This window comes from Theropithecus gelada, chromosome 4 (assembly GCF_003255815.1).
Source record: "Theropithecus gelada isolate Dixy chromosome 4, Tgel_1.0, whole genome shotgun sequence".
Taxonomy (NCBI): Eukaryota; Metazoa; Chordata; class Mammalia; order Primates; family Cercopithecidae; genus Theropithecus; species Theropithecus gelada.
This window is the reverse complement of record NC_037671.1, coordinates 6,948,526-6,965,339: the sequence shown is the minus strand read 5'-3', so window position 1 is coordinate 6,965,339 and position 16,814 is coordinate 6,948,526. Positions and strand designations below refer to the sequence as shown.

The 16,814-nt window shown below is 46.0% G+C and overlaps 1 long non-coding RNA gene and 1 pseudogene across 1 annotated transcript; one reads left to right on the top strand and one right to left on the bottom strand.

Annotated features, from left to right (window-relative positions):
* The first annotated feature begins 2,557 nt into the window (after positions 1-2,557).
* Positions 2,558-16,340, top strand: LOC112623716. The gene is made up of 3 exons (XR_003119192.1): positions 2,558-2,731; positions 4,404-4,603; positions 15,894-16,340. It is a non-coding gene; the product is annotated as an uncharacterized LOC112623716 (long non-coding RNA).
* LOC112623714 lies at positions 2,797-3,474 on the bottom strand (annotated as a pseudogene).
* Positions 16,341-16,814: the final 474 nt, after the last annotated feature.

The window sequence follows — 16,814 nt, the reverse complement described above, 5'->3', positions numbered from 1 at the left end:
CATAGTTTTTTCATAATACTCATTTTCCATGAACCTTCTGTAGACCCTTCATATAAGTGTCTATTATTTTTGTGTTTTGGGAAGTGTCTGAAATATTTCATAGTTTAAAATGTAAAAGATAAAGTATCAGTAAGTCATAAGCAGCAGCTATGAAGTCTAGAGCAGTCTACCATAGTGGTTTTGTGGGTTATTACCCACAAAAATGTCACTATTATTGTCAATTATGAAGGTCCCTGGTATGCATGTCTAAAACCTTGCCAAAGATCATTCTTTATCTCCAAAAGCAGATCAATGTAAATGAGGTTTATTTGCTAAGCCTGGAAAAAGTTAATCTTGTAATTTATAAAATTATTAATAAGTAGCCAAATGATAACAGCTAATATGACTCCTCTTAGCAATTATTATACATATAATTATATATTACAGTAATTCCTCAGTATCCATGGGTTATTGGTTCTAGGACCCCTGTGGATACTAAAATACAAGAATGCTCAAGTTCCTATAGAAAATGGTATCGTATTTGCATAAAATCTTTGCGTACAACCCATGCAATCCTCCTACGTACTTTAAACCATCTCCTAGATTAGTTTTAAGATCTAATAGAATCTAAATGCTTTGTAAATAGTTGTTATACTGTATTGTTTGGGAGATAAGAAAAAAAGTGACAAGAAAAAAGTCTATCCATGTTCAGTAGAGACTCAACCAACCTTTTTGCTTTGTTTTTGTTTTTTGTTTTGTTTTTTTTTTCTTTTTTAAAATGGAGTCTCACTCTGTCACGCAGGCTGGAATGCAGTGGTGCAATCTCAGCTCACTGCCTACCTCCCAGCTCAAGTGGTTCTCCCATCTCAGCCTCCTGAGTAGCTGGAACTACAGATGTGCACTGCCACGCCTGGCTAATTTTTGTATTTTTAGTAGAGAAGGGGTTTTGTCATGTTGCCCAGGCTGGTCTCAAACTCCTGGACTCAAGCAATCCACCTGCCTTGGCCTCTTAAAGTGCTGAGATCATAGGTGTGAGCCACTGTGCCTGGCCTTCTACTTAGAAAAATAATACTTTCAATCCACATTGGTTGAAATTTTTTTTAACAAAGTGTCTTTTTTTGACATACAAATACAACCAATACAAAAAGAGATGACTTTTTCCCTTTGATTCCAGTGATAAGTTGCTAAAGAAAATATATATATATATTTTCTTTATATACAGGGGCCAGACTGGGTGAGGGAGGCCCTGTGTATGCAGGCCTCTGCACAAGTGGGAATCCGGGTGAGAATCAAGGACCACTCTGGGGAGATCTACCAGGATAGACTGCCTGAGTTGAGCAGAGGGTGAGATGTGAGCAGATGCTGAGGTCAGAGAGACCAACAGATCTCCAGGACAGCAATTTCATGAAGGCTAGAACCTTTACGATACTCCCCAAAGCAGAATTCAGGGATGTCCAAGGGAAAGTGTTGGGTGATTTTTCCTTGATAAGGATTTGTTTTTTCTTCCCTGGAAGGGGAACAAGGCCTCGAGATCATGATGAGTATTAGTTCTGAGGCTGCAGCCTCTTTATCCTATTAGAGGAAGGCCTTCTCCCCCTGCTGCAGCCACAGGGTGACCTCAGAAAGAAAAGCAACTATTTTGGCCACTAAGAGGCATTTCTGCTGCAGCTTTAACTATGGCCTGGCTGGGTCATGGCAGTGGCACTAATGCCTCACTGAGGCAGTAAGGGGCAAGGCTGGAGAGTGACGGCAGGGGGACTGCTGCTGTCTGGGGGCTCTCTGAAGAGGGAGGGTGGTGGTGGGAAGGGATGCTCTTACCCTCAGCTATCAGCACCAAGAGATGAGAGGAAAAGGCATCTCTAATCTCTTGGTGCTGATAGCCTGGGAGAAGATGAGGGGGCCCCTGACGTTATTCTCCCCTGGAGACTGAGAACAGAGGTATCTGGGTTACGGGCAAGAAGCAGAGGAGAATGAATGGTGGGGACTGGCAGAGAGAAACAAGCAGAACCTCTGGTTTTCTTCTATGAATAAAAACCTCAAGTCACTGCCATGAAACCAAGATGTTAAGCTTAGAATGCAGCAACATCCAAGAGCCTAGAGAAGCAGTTATCCCCATGGCGGGTCCCATATAACACCTCATTCCTGGTTCTTTCAGCCTCTCTCATACTGACAGCATGATGACAGAGCCAGCCTTCCGCCCAGAGGCTGCTGGTCCCAAGCTGAGTCCACTCCATGGATCCATAAAAACAGCAGGAAAGAGCTTTCCTCACTTCCCTGCATCTTGGCACAAAAGCTCTTCCCACAGTCTCCATCAGAGCATTCCACCTGCGAAAACCTTAGTCTCTCTGAAGCCTCTCTCTATGCCCAGATGTTACACCCAATGCGTTCCTCTTTGGGGCTCCAAACCACAGACCCAGGACTCCAAGATTTTCATAAAAGTGAACATAAACATTCCACTTTCCCAAGTGTTTATGTGTAGGGCAGGGGAGTTTGCCAGTTATCTAGGAGCTGCAGAGAAGTGGGAGAACCTCCACCCCAGGGCCCAGGAGCCTCACTATGTGAGGATGAGCTTCACGGCCAGGCCTCCACCCACTCTTCCCTTTCCTCTTCCTTCTCTCCTAGCACTCTGGTCTCCCAGGAGAGAGGAGGAGGAGCAGCTCATACCACTTCTCCCAGGGTTCTGCGTTCTCGGGGTGCAGCCCGACAGGTGCAGGGCTGAGGAGGCCACAGCTCTGAGGGCACCTGGCAAATGGTGAGACCAAGAGAGACGACAGACCTTAGAAGAGAGTACTGTGATTTGCAAGTAGCTCTGGGAGGTCAGTGGCAGCAGCCACCACAGTGCCTACCTGCATGGGCATGCTGGCTGTCCCCCAACTTGGTTCTGCAGCTCAGGATCTTATAGGAGCAGTCCTCCCCACAGCAACCAGACATGCTGGGGCAAGAGTCATCAATTTCAAATTGCAGGCTTCTCTGAAGAACTGGTAGGGGCCATGGTTGTGCCTGAACACCATTAATATAACCTCCTTCATCTGTGTGCTGTGGGCCATGAGCCGCAGGCTCTGTAGGAGGAAATTCCCCCAGGGCTTTCTGCCACACCTTGCTTCCCATGCAGGACTTCATCCCCTGCAGTCCACATCAAAGCAGAAGTAAGAAAAGGCAATAGTAGGTAACTGCATTCCCAAGCGACGAGGTACCAGGCTGGGTCTTTCTCTCTGTCCTTCCAGCCCCACTCCCTCTGCTCATACATGGTCTGCTCATACATCGCTTTTGGTCATGTCCAAGGCCCAATCCATGGTGGCTGGCTGCAGTCCAGACCCTCGCCTATACTCAGTGGTGACATTTAGTGCGGTTTCAATCAGATTTGCTGAACAGCAGGAAAGCCTCCAGAAGGTCTCCAAGCCTGTTGACGGCATCCCCTTTGGCACAAACAGCATCCATGGCTGTTGGCTCCCCCAGCCACTTCTGTTTCTTCTCCTTGGCTTTGCTGGACTTTCTCCCCACAGCGGAGATGGCAACGCTCAGCTCCTCCCTCAAACATTTGCAGGCAGGCGCGCGCGGCCCGCGGCTGTGGCTGCGGTGAAGACAAAATGGAGGGGTTCTGCACTGCGCTTGCGCTTTGCGGGCTCCCGGCCCCCTTCCCACTGGGCCCTGGTGCCCACTCGCGCCCCCTCGCGGGCCACGTTGGTTAAACTAATGGATGCAGGATAAGAGGGCCTGTGGCTATAGAGGGCTGACTGGATGTAGAAGTTTATTATATAATTTTGTTTATAAATTATATTATGATTTAATTATAACTTTTTTTGCTTTGCAAGACTATAGAATTATATATAATTACTGTAGTTTATCCTTATCTTTATTTCACGGAGAGGTAAGTGACAACCAGGGAGTTAGAGCGCTTCATAAGTTTCTGGTGAGTACCAGGGAGCAGAGCCAGGATCTAAACCGAAGTCTGCCTTTTTTCTGAAGCCACAGTCCTCTTCTTTACACCAAGCTACTCTATAGAAAGAGCATTCTCAGGCCAGAAGCAGTGGCTCACGCCTGTAATCCCAGCACCCAGGAGGTGGAAGTAGGAGAATAGCTTGAACCAGGGAGATGAAGGTTGCCGTGAACCGGGATGGTGCCACTGCACCAGGATCGCGCCACTGCACTCCAGCCTGAGCAACAGCAACTCCGTCTCAAAAAAAAAAAAATTAAAATTAAAAATATAGGAAGAGCATTCTCAGAGAAGCTCAGTTCCAACCTTCAACCTTGGTTTTTGTTTTAATCACTTTATGTTTTTTTTTTTTTTTTTTTGAGACGGAGTCTTGCTCTGTCGCCCAGGCTGGAGTGCTGTGGCCGGATCTCAGCTCACTGCAAGCTCCGCCTCCCGGGTTCCCGCCATTCTCCTGCCTCAGCCTCCCGAGCACTTTATGTTTTTTATTTAGGGAACGTGTATTGAAGAAAAATAAGAGAGTCTGGCTAAAGAGATGAAGAGTTCATAAGGGCATGTCTCAACTTAAACAAGAGTAGCATTGGCAATTGTTGTCCTTATGAGCAGCCGACAAGGCGGAATTGGAATGGTGCTGCTCCTGACTACCTCTACTCCACGCTAGGCTTAGGGGCCGGAGTCACCCAAGCCCTCAGGGTAAGAAAACTCCAATTTGGAACCTAGGACCTCACGACTGGGAACATTTAAACCATCAGTTCCTGCCTTAATCTTATCCCTTCTTCCTCCTCGTGACACCATTTTTGTTCCCCTAACAACTCAGGGCTTTTCCAAACTCTGAGGCAATTCTTACCCCAAGCAGAATTTTGAAAGCCTTTTTCCAATATCATGGTGCTCAACAACAAATTCACTTTGCTGTCACCACAGCCCCGCACATGTTCCCAAAGTCTGAAAGCTGTCTTGTTTGTGATTGAGACCCTGCCAGGCACCCTGGTGTGTCTGGAATCGGTTCCTTCCAGTGGGTTCTTGGTCTCACTGACTTCAAGAATGAAGCGGCAGACCCTCACAGTGAGTGTTATAGTTCTTAAAGATGGTGTGTCTGGAGTTTGTTCCTTCAGATGTTCAGATGTGTCCAGAGTTTCTTCCTTCTGGTAGGTTTGTGGTCTCGCTTGACTTCAGGAGTGAAGCTGCAGACCTTCGCAGTGACTGTTACAGCTCTTAAAGGTGGTGCATCTAGAGTTGTTTCTTCCTTCTGGTGGGTTCGTGGTCTTGCTGACTTCAGGAGTAAAGCCACAGACCTTTGCAGTGAGTGTTACAGCTCTTAAAGATGGCGCATCCAGAGTTGTTTGTTCCTCCTGGTGGTTCATGGTCTCCCTGACTTCAGGAGAGAAGCTGCAGACGTTCGCAGTGAGTGTTACAGCTCATAAAGGTAGTGCGGACCCAAAGAGTGAGCAGCAGCAAGATTTATTGTGAAGAGCGAAAGAACAAAGCTTCCACAGCATGGAAGGGGACCCAAGCAGGTCTCCACTGGGAGTGGTCAGCTTTTATTCCCTTATTTGGCCCCATCCATGTCCTGCTGATTGGTCCATTTTACAGAGTGCTGATTGGTCTGTTTTTACAGAGTGCTGATTGGTGCATTTACAAACCTTTAGCTAGGCACAGAGTGCTGATTGGTGCATTTACAATCCTTTAGCTAGACATAAAAGTTCTCCCAAGTCCCCACCCAACCCAGAAGCCCAGCCGGCTTCACCTCTCAATCCCCCCTCTAAACAGGACACCCCAGCTGCTGTTGGGAATTGGGCAATGACCACTTTAACTACTTCCTGCTGGATAGGGGCAAAGAAGGGGCCTTGCAGTTGTAGTGTCCTCCAGAGGGAAACTCTCTAGGCCAGTGAAAGGGCCAGTGGGTTTGTCCAGGGGTCCTCGGTAGAAGTTGTTAGTTGAGCTCATTTTGGGTTCCATTTGTAAGACCATCTGTAGCTTGATGGCCTCAATTCTAGAGGAAACAAATTTGACAAGGAGGTTAAAAATACAGGGCCCAATGGCAAGTAATAGCAAGATGGCTGCCATGGGACCTAGAAAGCAGAGAAGCCACATTGCCCAACTGCAGAGGTTGGTATAAGAGTTTGAAAGGCATTGTCTGATTTCAGAAGCCTTTTCCTGTAAACACTGGGCAGCATCTTGTACTATCCCTGACTGTTTAGTGTAAAAACAACACTCTTCCCCTAAGAAGGTGCAGAGTCCTCCTTTCTCAGCAGTGAGGAGGTCTAGGCCTCAGTGGCTTTGGAGAGTCACTGCTGCCAAAGAGTCTATTTGGGATTGTAGAGTAAGTATAGATTTTGTTATTTCTTGCAAACTGTCTGAGAAATCCTCTGAGAGTGTGTGGTAGTAGGATAATGAAGTAGATAAACTGGCTATTCCGGTTCTGGTAGCAGTAGCCATTCCTAACCCTGTAAGTAGGGGTATTAGTTGTATGGCTCTGTGCTGATGGACTTGAGCTTTGAGAGGTACTGACAGGGTCTGATTTCCTGGGGCAATGTTAATGTTGGGACTTAGAAAGACTAAGGTCCAGTTAGTGGGGAGGCAGATATAGGTCAACATTCCACATAAGAAGACTATATCTTGGCTGGGTAGACAGAACTGGTTGTATATGTTAAAAAGGTGTGAGAGTTTGTTGTTTTCATTTTCCCATACTCCTAGAGTACTTGCCAAGGTAGCTCCAGTGAGCAGCTGGAAAGGCATGTTGGAAGCAAACTGAGTGGCTCCCTGTGTTCTATTTTCCCACTGGAGAAAAAAAAATTTGTATCTACTAGGAACTACTCGAGAGAGTGACTGAAGGAGGGGATTAGAAGGCATTCACTAGTGGTGGGGGCACTGCTGCAGGGGGTCCAGGGGTGAATGGTCATGCCGGGAGTATGTTTGCCATTACAAAACCTGGACTGTTTGTTAAGCAGGGAGGAGGCGATGATTTTGGGGGGCCCTGAGAAGCGGACAAGCCATCTGAATGGAGCTGTTTGGGTGACTCGAAAGTTACTATGATCAGTTGGGGCTTGAAATTGTAGGGAGTAATTACACTGATGGGGTAGTAGGTGACCCAGGGGCAGGCCTGATAACAGGTTGCATTGGATGCATAAAGGGGCTTGGAAAGTTATGATGGTATTCGTAGTTACAGGGCCATGTATGGACTTTTCATTGCTTGTGTAATAGGTGAGGTTGGAAATGTAAGAATGTAAAAGTTGGATTGCATGTCCTGTTAGGGTATTCTTGGTCCTATCAGAGATGGGGAAGTTGGCTAATGATTGCATATTTAGAAGTTGGAAAGGGTCTTTTCCTTCATAATGAGGGTGGTAGGTTAAGTTGGTAAAGACACAGTTTTTTGCGAGAATGGGAGTGGCAACATAAGAAGTTGATCAAGAGATACAAAGCCAACAGTCATTTGCCAGGGAAGGAATGGACTGGTTTAACAGAGAGTGGGTTAAGTTGAGAGTCTTGTAGAGGTAGTAAGGAGCTAGTGGAAGGGGAGGGATGATTTTATAAGGTATCCAAGGAAGGAGGAGGGATAGATAGGGAAAGAGTAAATGGGAAGGTTAAAGAGGGTGCTCTGGATGACGAGATCATTTTATCCAGTCTGAGTTAAAGGTAGGGGTAAATTGCTGTCGGAAGGAAGATAGAAAGAAGATTGATGTGATTAGGATTTTCGTCCCAGCAGGAGCTACAGTATATAGTCCTATCACAAAGAGTATGGTTAGTATGCTACTTAATAATATGATGAACTAGCAAAAGGATTCCATTAAAGGGGTAAGGAGAGGTGTTAAAGATTTCATAAGTTTTCACTTATCTTTTTTAAGGAGGAAGGGGTTTTTCTTCAGGATCATTGGTAGGAGCCTTTTTAGTCTGGGATGTTTCCTTCCAAAATAGGAGATGCAAGTCCTCCAATAGTTCACAGGTGTATCGAGGCTGGTCTGGCTGATCTTGGGACTCCTGAGCTGACCGTCCTGCAGGTTCCTCAGGGGGTGTCCAAAGTTTAACTTGGGTGTGACGAGTCCAAGATTCCACTCCTGCCACCTTAACTGCACTGGGGGTAGAGGGGATTACCGAGTATGGTCCTTCCCACGAAGAGTCCACAGATGGTGAGGCAGAGAGGAGAGATTTGACCAAAACTAGACCTCCTGGTTGAAACAACTCTGTTCCCTTTTCTCTGAGACATCCTTCAGGTGGGTTTTTAAGGTTTCATTGATATTTTGCCAAAGAAGTCATATCTTTGACCAAGTTGGCCATTTCCTGATCAAGTAAGAGGTCATTTGTGAGAAAAGATCATCCATACAGCATTTCATGTGGACTGAGCCCCATTTTGTGAAGAGAATTTCATATGGACTGAGCCCCATTTTGTGAGGAGATTCTCAACAAGGCCATGGGCGAAAGAGTAGGCCATGGGAGATGAGTTTCTTGTGTAAGTTTCCTTAAGTGCCTCTGGAGTGTTTCATTTGCCTTCTCGACCTTCCCTGAGGGTTGTGGCCTTCAGGTGCAGTGAAGGTGATGTTGTATCCCTAGCACCCTGGAAATTCCCTGCGTTATCATGGCTTCAAAAGCTGGACCATTGTTGCTCTGTAAGCTTTGAAGAAGCCAAAATGTAGGAATTATTTCATGAATTAGGACTTTAATCACTTCCTGAGCCTTCTCTGTCTTGCAGGGGAAAGCTTCTATCCAATTTGTAAAGGTATCAGCATAGACCAACAAGCATTGAAATCCCTTTGACTTAGGCATATGGGGGAAGTCTAACTGCCAGTCCTCTCCAGGATAGTGCCCTATTCTTTTTTTCCCCAAAGAGGCCTTACGATGGACCAAGGGATTATTCCTTTGGCACACCTCACAGGCTTTGACTACCTCTCGGATGGTCCGGAGGAGATTTGGCCCTGTAAATAGCGATTTGGCCATTTGATGAGTGTTTTCAATACCCATATGAAAAGTTTGGTGGAGGATTTTAAGTATTTTCCACTGGTTGGCTTCAGATATAAGTACCTTTCCTTCTTCTGTCATTAACCACCCCAAGGGGAGAAAACTATGCCCCCATGAAAGTCCCCATTCTGTTTTAGTTGGGGAATACTGGAGCTTAATCTCTTGGAGGGGGTTTTCCATACCAAGGGTTCTTCCATAGGTATTTCTAATGGGAGTTTCCACCTGGCAGCAATTTTGGCCTCAGCATCTGCCCGACAGTTTCCTTCTGCTTTTTCTCCTTCACCTTTCTGATGGCTTTGGCATTGTAAGACTGCCACCTCCTTGGGTTTTTGCACTGCGTGCAATAACTCCATAATTTCCTTGTGGTATTTAATGGGGGTTCCCCCAGAGGTTAGGAACTCCCTTTCTTTCCATATTGCAGCGTGGGCATGTAGGATTAGATAAGCATACTTGCTATCTGTATACACATTTATTCTTTTTCCCTTTCCCAGTTCTAAGGCTTGGGTAAGTGCCGCTAGTTCTGCTAACTGGGCGCTGATCCCTGGGGGAAGAGTCTTACTTTCAAGTACAGTTACATCACTAACTATGGCATAACCTGCCCTTCGTATCCCATTCTCCACAAATGAACTTCCATTGGTATATAGGTTAAGGTCAGGATTAGCTAAGGGGACTTCTAAGAGATCATCTCAGGCAGCGTAAGTCTGGACTATAATTTGTTGGTAGTCCTGCTCAATTGGTTCCTCATTCTCTGGGAGAAAAGTTGCAGGGTTGAGGGCCACCCACGTATGTATTTGAAGCACTGATCCCTCAAGGAGTAGCGCCTGGTATCTAAGTAGGCAATTGTCTGATAGCCATAAACTTCCTTTGGCACCTAGTATGCCATTTACATCATGAGTAGTCCAGACAGTGAGATCCTTTCCTTGTATTATTTTGATAGCCTCTGACACTAAAATGGCCACCACCGCAACTACCCGTAAACAGTGAGGCCAGCCTTATGCTACTACATCAATTTCCTTACTTAGGTATGCCCGTGGTTGTGGGGTTGTCCCACGAGTCTGTGTAAGGACTCCAAGAGCTATCCCTGCTCTCTCTGTGACATATAAAGAGAAGTTTTGTCCTATGGGAAGGCTTAAAGCTGAAGCTTGTACTAGGGCCTGCTTTAAGGTTTTGAAGGCTGTTTCTGCCCCTGGTTTCCATTCTACCAGATGAGTATTTGCCCTCTGGGTTTCCTTGATTAGAGTATAGAGGGGCCTGGCTATCTCACTGTATCTGGGGATCCATAGTCAGCAAAAGCCGGTGATTCCAAGGAACCTCCGCAACTGTTTTAATGTCTCAGGGCAAGGATAAGCCAGTATAGACTGTATTCATTCCTTGCTGAGGGCCCTGGTCCCTCTGGCTAAGATTAGGCCTAGATATTTGACCTGCTGTAGCAAAGCTGGGCCTTCAACCTAGATGCCTTGTACCCTTGATTAACTAGAAAGTTCAAGAGATCTAGAGTAGCCTGCTGGCCTGAGGCTTCTGAACTGGTAGCCAAAAGTAAATCATCCACGTACTGAAGGACCAGACTGCCTGGACCTGAAGTGGCCTAGATCTTGGGCCAGTGCCTGACCAGACAGATGAGGGCTATCCCTAAATCCTTGGGGCAATACTGTACACATAAGTTGGAATGTGTGGTCTGTGGGATCCTCAAAGGCAAAGAAAAACTGGGAGTCAGAGTGCAGGGGAATACAGAAGAAGGCATCCTTGAGGTCCAGAACAGTAAACTATTCTGCTTCCTATGGTATTTGAGAACAGGGTATAGGGGTTGGGTACAACTGGATATAGAGGAATTAATGCCTCATTGATGAGTCTAAGATCTTGCACTAGTCTCCACTAACCATTCGGTTTTTGTACTCCTAGAATTGGGGTGTTGCAGGGACTGCTGCATTTCCTTACTAAGCCTTGAGCTTTTAAGTGTTTAACAATATCCTGTAATCCGTTATGAGCTTCAGGCCTTAAGGGATATTGCCTTTGATAAGGAAAAGTGGTGGGATCTTTTAGCCTGATTTGGACTGGGCAGGCAAAATTGCCCTTCCAAATTGTCCTTCCAATGCCCAGATTTCAGGGTTGATTCCCTCCTCAAGCAGCAGACAACAAATGCATACCTTGTTCCCCATATTCATGCAGATAATAGCTCCAGCTTTGGCTAACATATCCCTCCGTAATAAAGGTATGGGACTTTCAGGCATAACAAGAAAGGCATGTGAAAAGAGCAAAGTCTCCCAATTACAACTGAGGAGGTGGGAGAAATACCTGGTTACAGGCAGTCCCAGTATTCCTCGGATGGTAACAGACCTTGAGGACAGTCGTCCGAGACAGGAGATTAACACTGAGAAGGCCGAGCCAGTGTCCAGGAGGAAGTCAATTTCCTGGTCCTCAATGGTTAAACATACCTGGGGCTCAGTGTGGATGACATGAGCTGGCGTTTGCCCCGGGCACCTTCAGTCCTCTTGTTGGATCATCTGGCTGGGGGCTTCTGGCCCAGAGAACCATTGTACTCTGGGGCAGTGTGCCTTCCAGTGATTACCTCAGCATAGCAGACATGGACGAGGGGGTGGGCTTGTTTCTCACTGGACAATCTTTTTTAAAGTGTCCTTGTAAGCCACACTGATAACAAGCCTTAACGGGTGATTGGCCTGCTCCATTTTCTGTCCTCTCTGAACCACCAAGGTTTGTTTGTCTGAGGGCCACAACTAAGGCTGCAGCCTTTCTCTGATCTCGCTTTTCCTTTTGGGCCTTTTCCTCTTGGTCCCTATTATAGAACACCAAGGTTTCCAGGTTTAATAATACCTCCAGGTTTTGTTCAGGGCCTAGGGCTTTCTTCTGGAGCTTTCTCCTAATATCTGTGGCTGATTGGGTAATAAACTTATCTTTTAGGATCAAATGACCCTTGAAGGAGTCGGGTGACAGGGGAGTATATTTTCTTAAGAACTCCCTTAGTCACTCAAGGAAGGCCAAAGGATTATCTTCCTTTCCCTGAGTTATGGTGGACATCATTGAATAATTCATGGGCTCTTTCCTAATTCTCCTTAGTCCTTCTAGAACACAGGTCAACACATGCTTATGACTCCAGTCCCCACGATCTGAACTGAGGTCCCAGTGGGGATACATACTTGGGATGGCTTGCTGACTGGTAGGGAATTTGTCCCTGTCTTCAGCTGTCATTCTATCATTTACTTGACTAAGATACCAAGTATCTCCAAACTCTCGGGCTGCAGCTAAAGCCACATTCTTTTCATTAAAGGCCAGGGTTTGATCTAACAATAGCCTGACATCTCTCCAAGTGAGATAGAAGGTTTGCCCTAGACCCTGTAGGACATCTATGTACCTATCAGGATCATCTGAAAACTTCCCCAGGTCTGCCTTGATCTTCTTTAAATCAGAGAGGGAGAAGGGGACATGTACCTGGGTTGGGCCAAATTCCCCTCCCCCTACAGCTTGAAGGGGACATAACCGATAGCCTGGGGGGGTTTTGTGGTCCCTTGGAGATTTCTCTGCTTATTTCCTTCTGGGAGGGGGAGATTAGAGGAGGCTTATTATTACTAGGAAGTGGGGCTATAGGGAGGCTAGGCTATGGGGGTAAGCTGAGAGTTTCTCCTGTGGGATGTAAATTCCAAGCTTTGTATAGTTGTGTATTCTCCTTCAATGAAAAGAAAGCTCGGACACAAGGTATTTCATTTCATTTACCTTCCCTCTTACAGAAAAGGTCAAGCTGCAGGATAGTATTGTAATTTATACTTCCCTCAAGTGGCCATTTTTTCCCCATCAGAGAGAGAATACTGGGGCCAGGTCATAGTGCAGAAAAAAAATGAGCCACCTCTTTTTCAGGGTTTGTGGGTCAAATTGGTCCCAATGGCTTAGGATGCATTTCAAGGGTCAGCCTGTTGATGCCTGAGTGTTTCCCATCTGGAAGACAAAACTGCCCGCGGTTTTGGTTTGTTTTGTTTCTCCCCCTGCCCAAGAACCCGCAATGGTCCTTGGACCCTGCTGATCAGAATAGTTGCACTCACTAACGCAGCAGCAGAAACACTAGTTTTCCTCCTAGACCACAAGGAGGACTGAGAAAAATAGGATTTACTGGCCCTTACCGACTCATTCTCGAAAACCTGTTAGAGTCCTAAGCATTCTCCTGTTAGTACTGGGACTTTACTCCTGTCCTATAAAGATGTTATGCCCCAAAAATGAAGTGGAGGGCCATACCCTGAGTGAGGGAAGGGATCTCCAGGGTTGGAAGAGTGACGCCTTTTGTCCTCACTTGAATGAGGAGGATATCATTTCTGAAGCTCCCCATATCCTAGCTTCAGGAATAGTTTCTCTTAGGCCTGCTTGTCTGAGGAGGGGTCCTAGAATTCCAGACAGTCCCCCTGCCCCAACAGGGCTTTGGGCAAAAATTATGTCTTTCTGATTGGTGAGCCCAGGTGCCTAAAGAAAGTAACAGTACTGAAGTTTATACTAGAAATCATTCTTATAGGAGAAACTAGAAAAGCACCAGAGACAGGCAGTGGTTTTTAGAAGTGGGACTAGCCAAGGAGAAGAGAGGGGAGGGGAAGATTATATGACAGGCACTAGGACCCAGGAGGCAAGAGTCAGGATAGATAGGATAGATGGGTGAGTCTCGCTTGGACGACATGACTTTTAGAGTTCTGCTCATGGCTGCAGGGTCAACCAACCTGTTGTTGGGACCCCAGAGTTGCACGGCTTTCCTCTCTGTTGACCCTTGGCTCAGCCCAGAAGTACAGGAAAAGCAGAAGCTGGTTCCAGGCAAACCAACTCTCCCACTCCCAAAGAGTCGGGGGTTGTTAGAGAGCCCTTTCCCAGAAAGCCTGACACCCGTGTCTTTAGTCCAGTGGCCATGCTAGTCACTTTTAACTGGCTGACAGGTGCCCAGTATTTAGCCACCGAATTCTAAGGAAAAATAGGACAGAATAGCAAGTGAAAGGGGTCCAATGGTACTCATCGCTTGGTGATTGTCCCATTTGGGTAGCCAAAATGTGTCCAGAATTGGTTCCTTCCCGTGGGTTCTTGGTCTTGCTGACTTCAAGAATGAAGCCTTCGATCCCCACAGTGAGTGTTACAGTTTTTTTGTTTGTTTTTTTTGTTTTGTTTTGTTTTTGTTTCGAGATGGAGTCTCACTCTGTGGCCCAGGCTGGAGTGCAGTAGCACCATCTCAGCTCACTGCAAGTTCCACCTCCGGGGTTCATGCCATTCTTCTGCCTCAGCTTCCCAAATAGCTGGGACCACAGGTGCCTGCCACCACACCCAGCTAATTTTTTGTATTTTTAGTAGAGACAGGGTTTCACCATGTTAGCCAAGATGGCCTTGATCTCCTGACCTCGTGCTCCACCCGCCTCGGCCTCCGAAAGTGCTGGGATTACAGGTGTGAGCCACCACGCCCAGCCGAGTGTTACAGTTCTTAAAGATGCTGTGTCTGGAGTTTGTTGCTTCAGATATTCTGATGTACCCAGAGTTTCTTCCTTCTGGTGGGTTTGTGGTCTCACTTGACTTCAGGAGTGAAGCCGCAGACCTTCACAGTGAGTGTTACAGCTCTTAAAGGTGGTGCATCTAGAGTTGTTTCTTCCTTCCAGTGGGTTCGTGGTCTCACTGCCTTCAGGAGTGAAGCTGCAGACCTTTGCAGTGAGTGTTACAGCTCTTAAAGGTGGCACATCCAGAGTTGTTTGTTCCTCCCAGTGGGTTCATGGTCTCACTGACTACAGGAGTGAAACTGCAGACCTTCACAGTGAGTGTTACAGCTCATAAAGGTAGTGCGGACCCAAAGAGTGAGCAGCAGCAAGATTTATTGTGAAGAGCGAAAGAACAAAGCTTCCACAGCGTGGAAGGGGACCCCAGTGGGTTGCCGCTGCTGGCTCAGGTGGCCAGCTTTTATTCCCTCATTTGGCCCTGCCCATGTCCTGCTGATTGGTCCATACAGAGTGCTGACTTGTATGTTTACAAACCTTTAGCTAAACACAGAGCGCTGATTGGGGCATTTACAATCCTTTAGCTAGACATAAAAGTTCTCCAAGTCCCTACCCAACCCAGAAGCGCAGCCAGCTTCACCTCTCACTGGGGCCTGACAGCTTTATCTATCTAGGGTACCTCATCTGCTCATAGATCCTACTGGGTGTTGCTCATGAGCCAGATTTGGGCAAGAATATTTTAGGTTTTATTCTGGGTTTCTATTCCTACTTACAAGCTGTCAAAGAACCAACTTTCAACAAATTGAGATTAAAAGATCTAACAGACAATTATTAGTGATTCATGAACCAGACAGCATCCAGCCCACAAAATAGAAGGGAGCTCAACTGAGCTGAGCATGGAGGGCAGGCTTCATAGGCAGAAAAGGCTGAAGAAAGCCGAAACAAGGAACATAAGGTGGACTTGTCATTTCAAAGTTACTTTCCTTACAGACAGTCTTGGTGGCTTAGTGAGGTGTGGCTATCATATCTCTTCTGATTTCTCAAAAGATCAGACTTTACAAGTAAACAGCTTAGCATCTGGTTTGGTGATGTGGAACCATAGTATGAGTAACTCTATTTGGGGTAGGTCTGTTGGGGCCTAGTGCAGGAATTCAGTCCAATTCAATGGCCTCCCATAAACTTTATTTAACAGAGCTCTGTGATGTTGAGCAAGTTACTTCACTTCTCTGGACCACAGCTTCCTCATTTGGGAATGAAGATTGTAATGCCAGCTACCTCCTAGGCTTATTGTGAGGAGTAAATACATAGGGATGGAAAGTGCATATCAATACAATGCCTGTCACTGAAGGACTCATTAGGTGTTAGCTGTTATTAGACTATAGCTATTGTGAATATCAGGCTTCCCCTCTGTGTTGTCTGGGGCTTCTGAATATCACTTTCTCCTGAGTTTCCCATTGTCCTGTTTGTCCCCCTGCAAGGCCCTTTACCATACTGGGTGAGAACCCCCAGGATACATCTTCTCTGTCTTCATGCTCTTCAATTGCTGTTTTATTTCTACAGTTGGATTTTTCCCCCAGGAATGCAGCTGCTGAAATCTTCTCAGCACCTGCAGTATCCCAGAGGGCAAAGACAGGGCCAAGTATTGGATTCTGTATTCTCTTCATTGTTGTCCCCCTGCAAGTGGAGAGGTATCCAAGCTGGGCCTTGTCCTAAGATATGACGGAACTGATCTTCCAGCAAGCACGTGAACTTAGAAGAGAACAACATGCACCACATGAGAATGCATACTGGCCAACACCCTGTGCAAACATCCAGAGAAGCTGTGCTCAGACTCCTGACTCATGAAAATAGTGAATTTATAAACGCATATTGTTTAAAGATGCTAAATTTGTGGTGATTTGTTACATGGCAATAGAAAACTAATAGAGATAAAACTTGACATTTGAAATGCATCACATAATGAAATTAGTAGATGAGAATCTCTCAAGAAACAAGTAATATTTTGAGTTAAAATGAGAGACTGGATATATAATTCCTCCTCCTTCCAAAATCCCAGGAAATGAGTAGTTAAAAAAATTTTTAATCTTACAAGAACAACAAGCAGAGATGCTTGAAATAGGGTCTGATTCTTCCTCACTCCCTTTCTTATGTAACTGAACTTCCTCACACTTGAGAAGAAGTACATTTCCCTGCTCCTTGACTTTCAACTCAGCCATGTGGCTTGCTTTGGCCAATCAGTTATAGGTAGATGTGATGTGACCAGAGGCTTAAAACTCATAACTGATCTTGACACCACCTTTGCAAAATTATGACTGAGACAGCAAAAGAGATGTAATTTAACCAACTCCATCTTCTTCTAACCTGCAAGCTGTGCTTGTTCATTCTGGGTGTAGGCTGAACTAACTTTGGGAGAAACTTAGTTTATAGTTTAAAACAAAGATGATAAGAGCCCTTTTCCAAAGCAGACCTTCTTTTTGCCTGGGGACTAGATTGCCTTT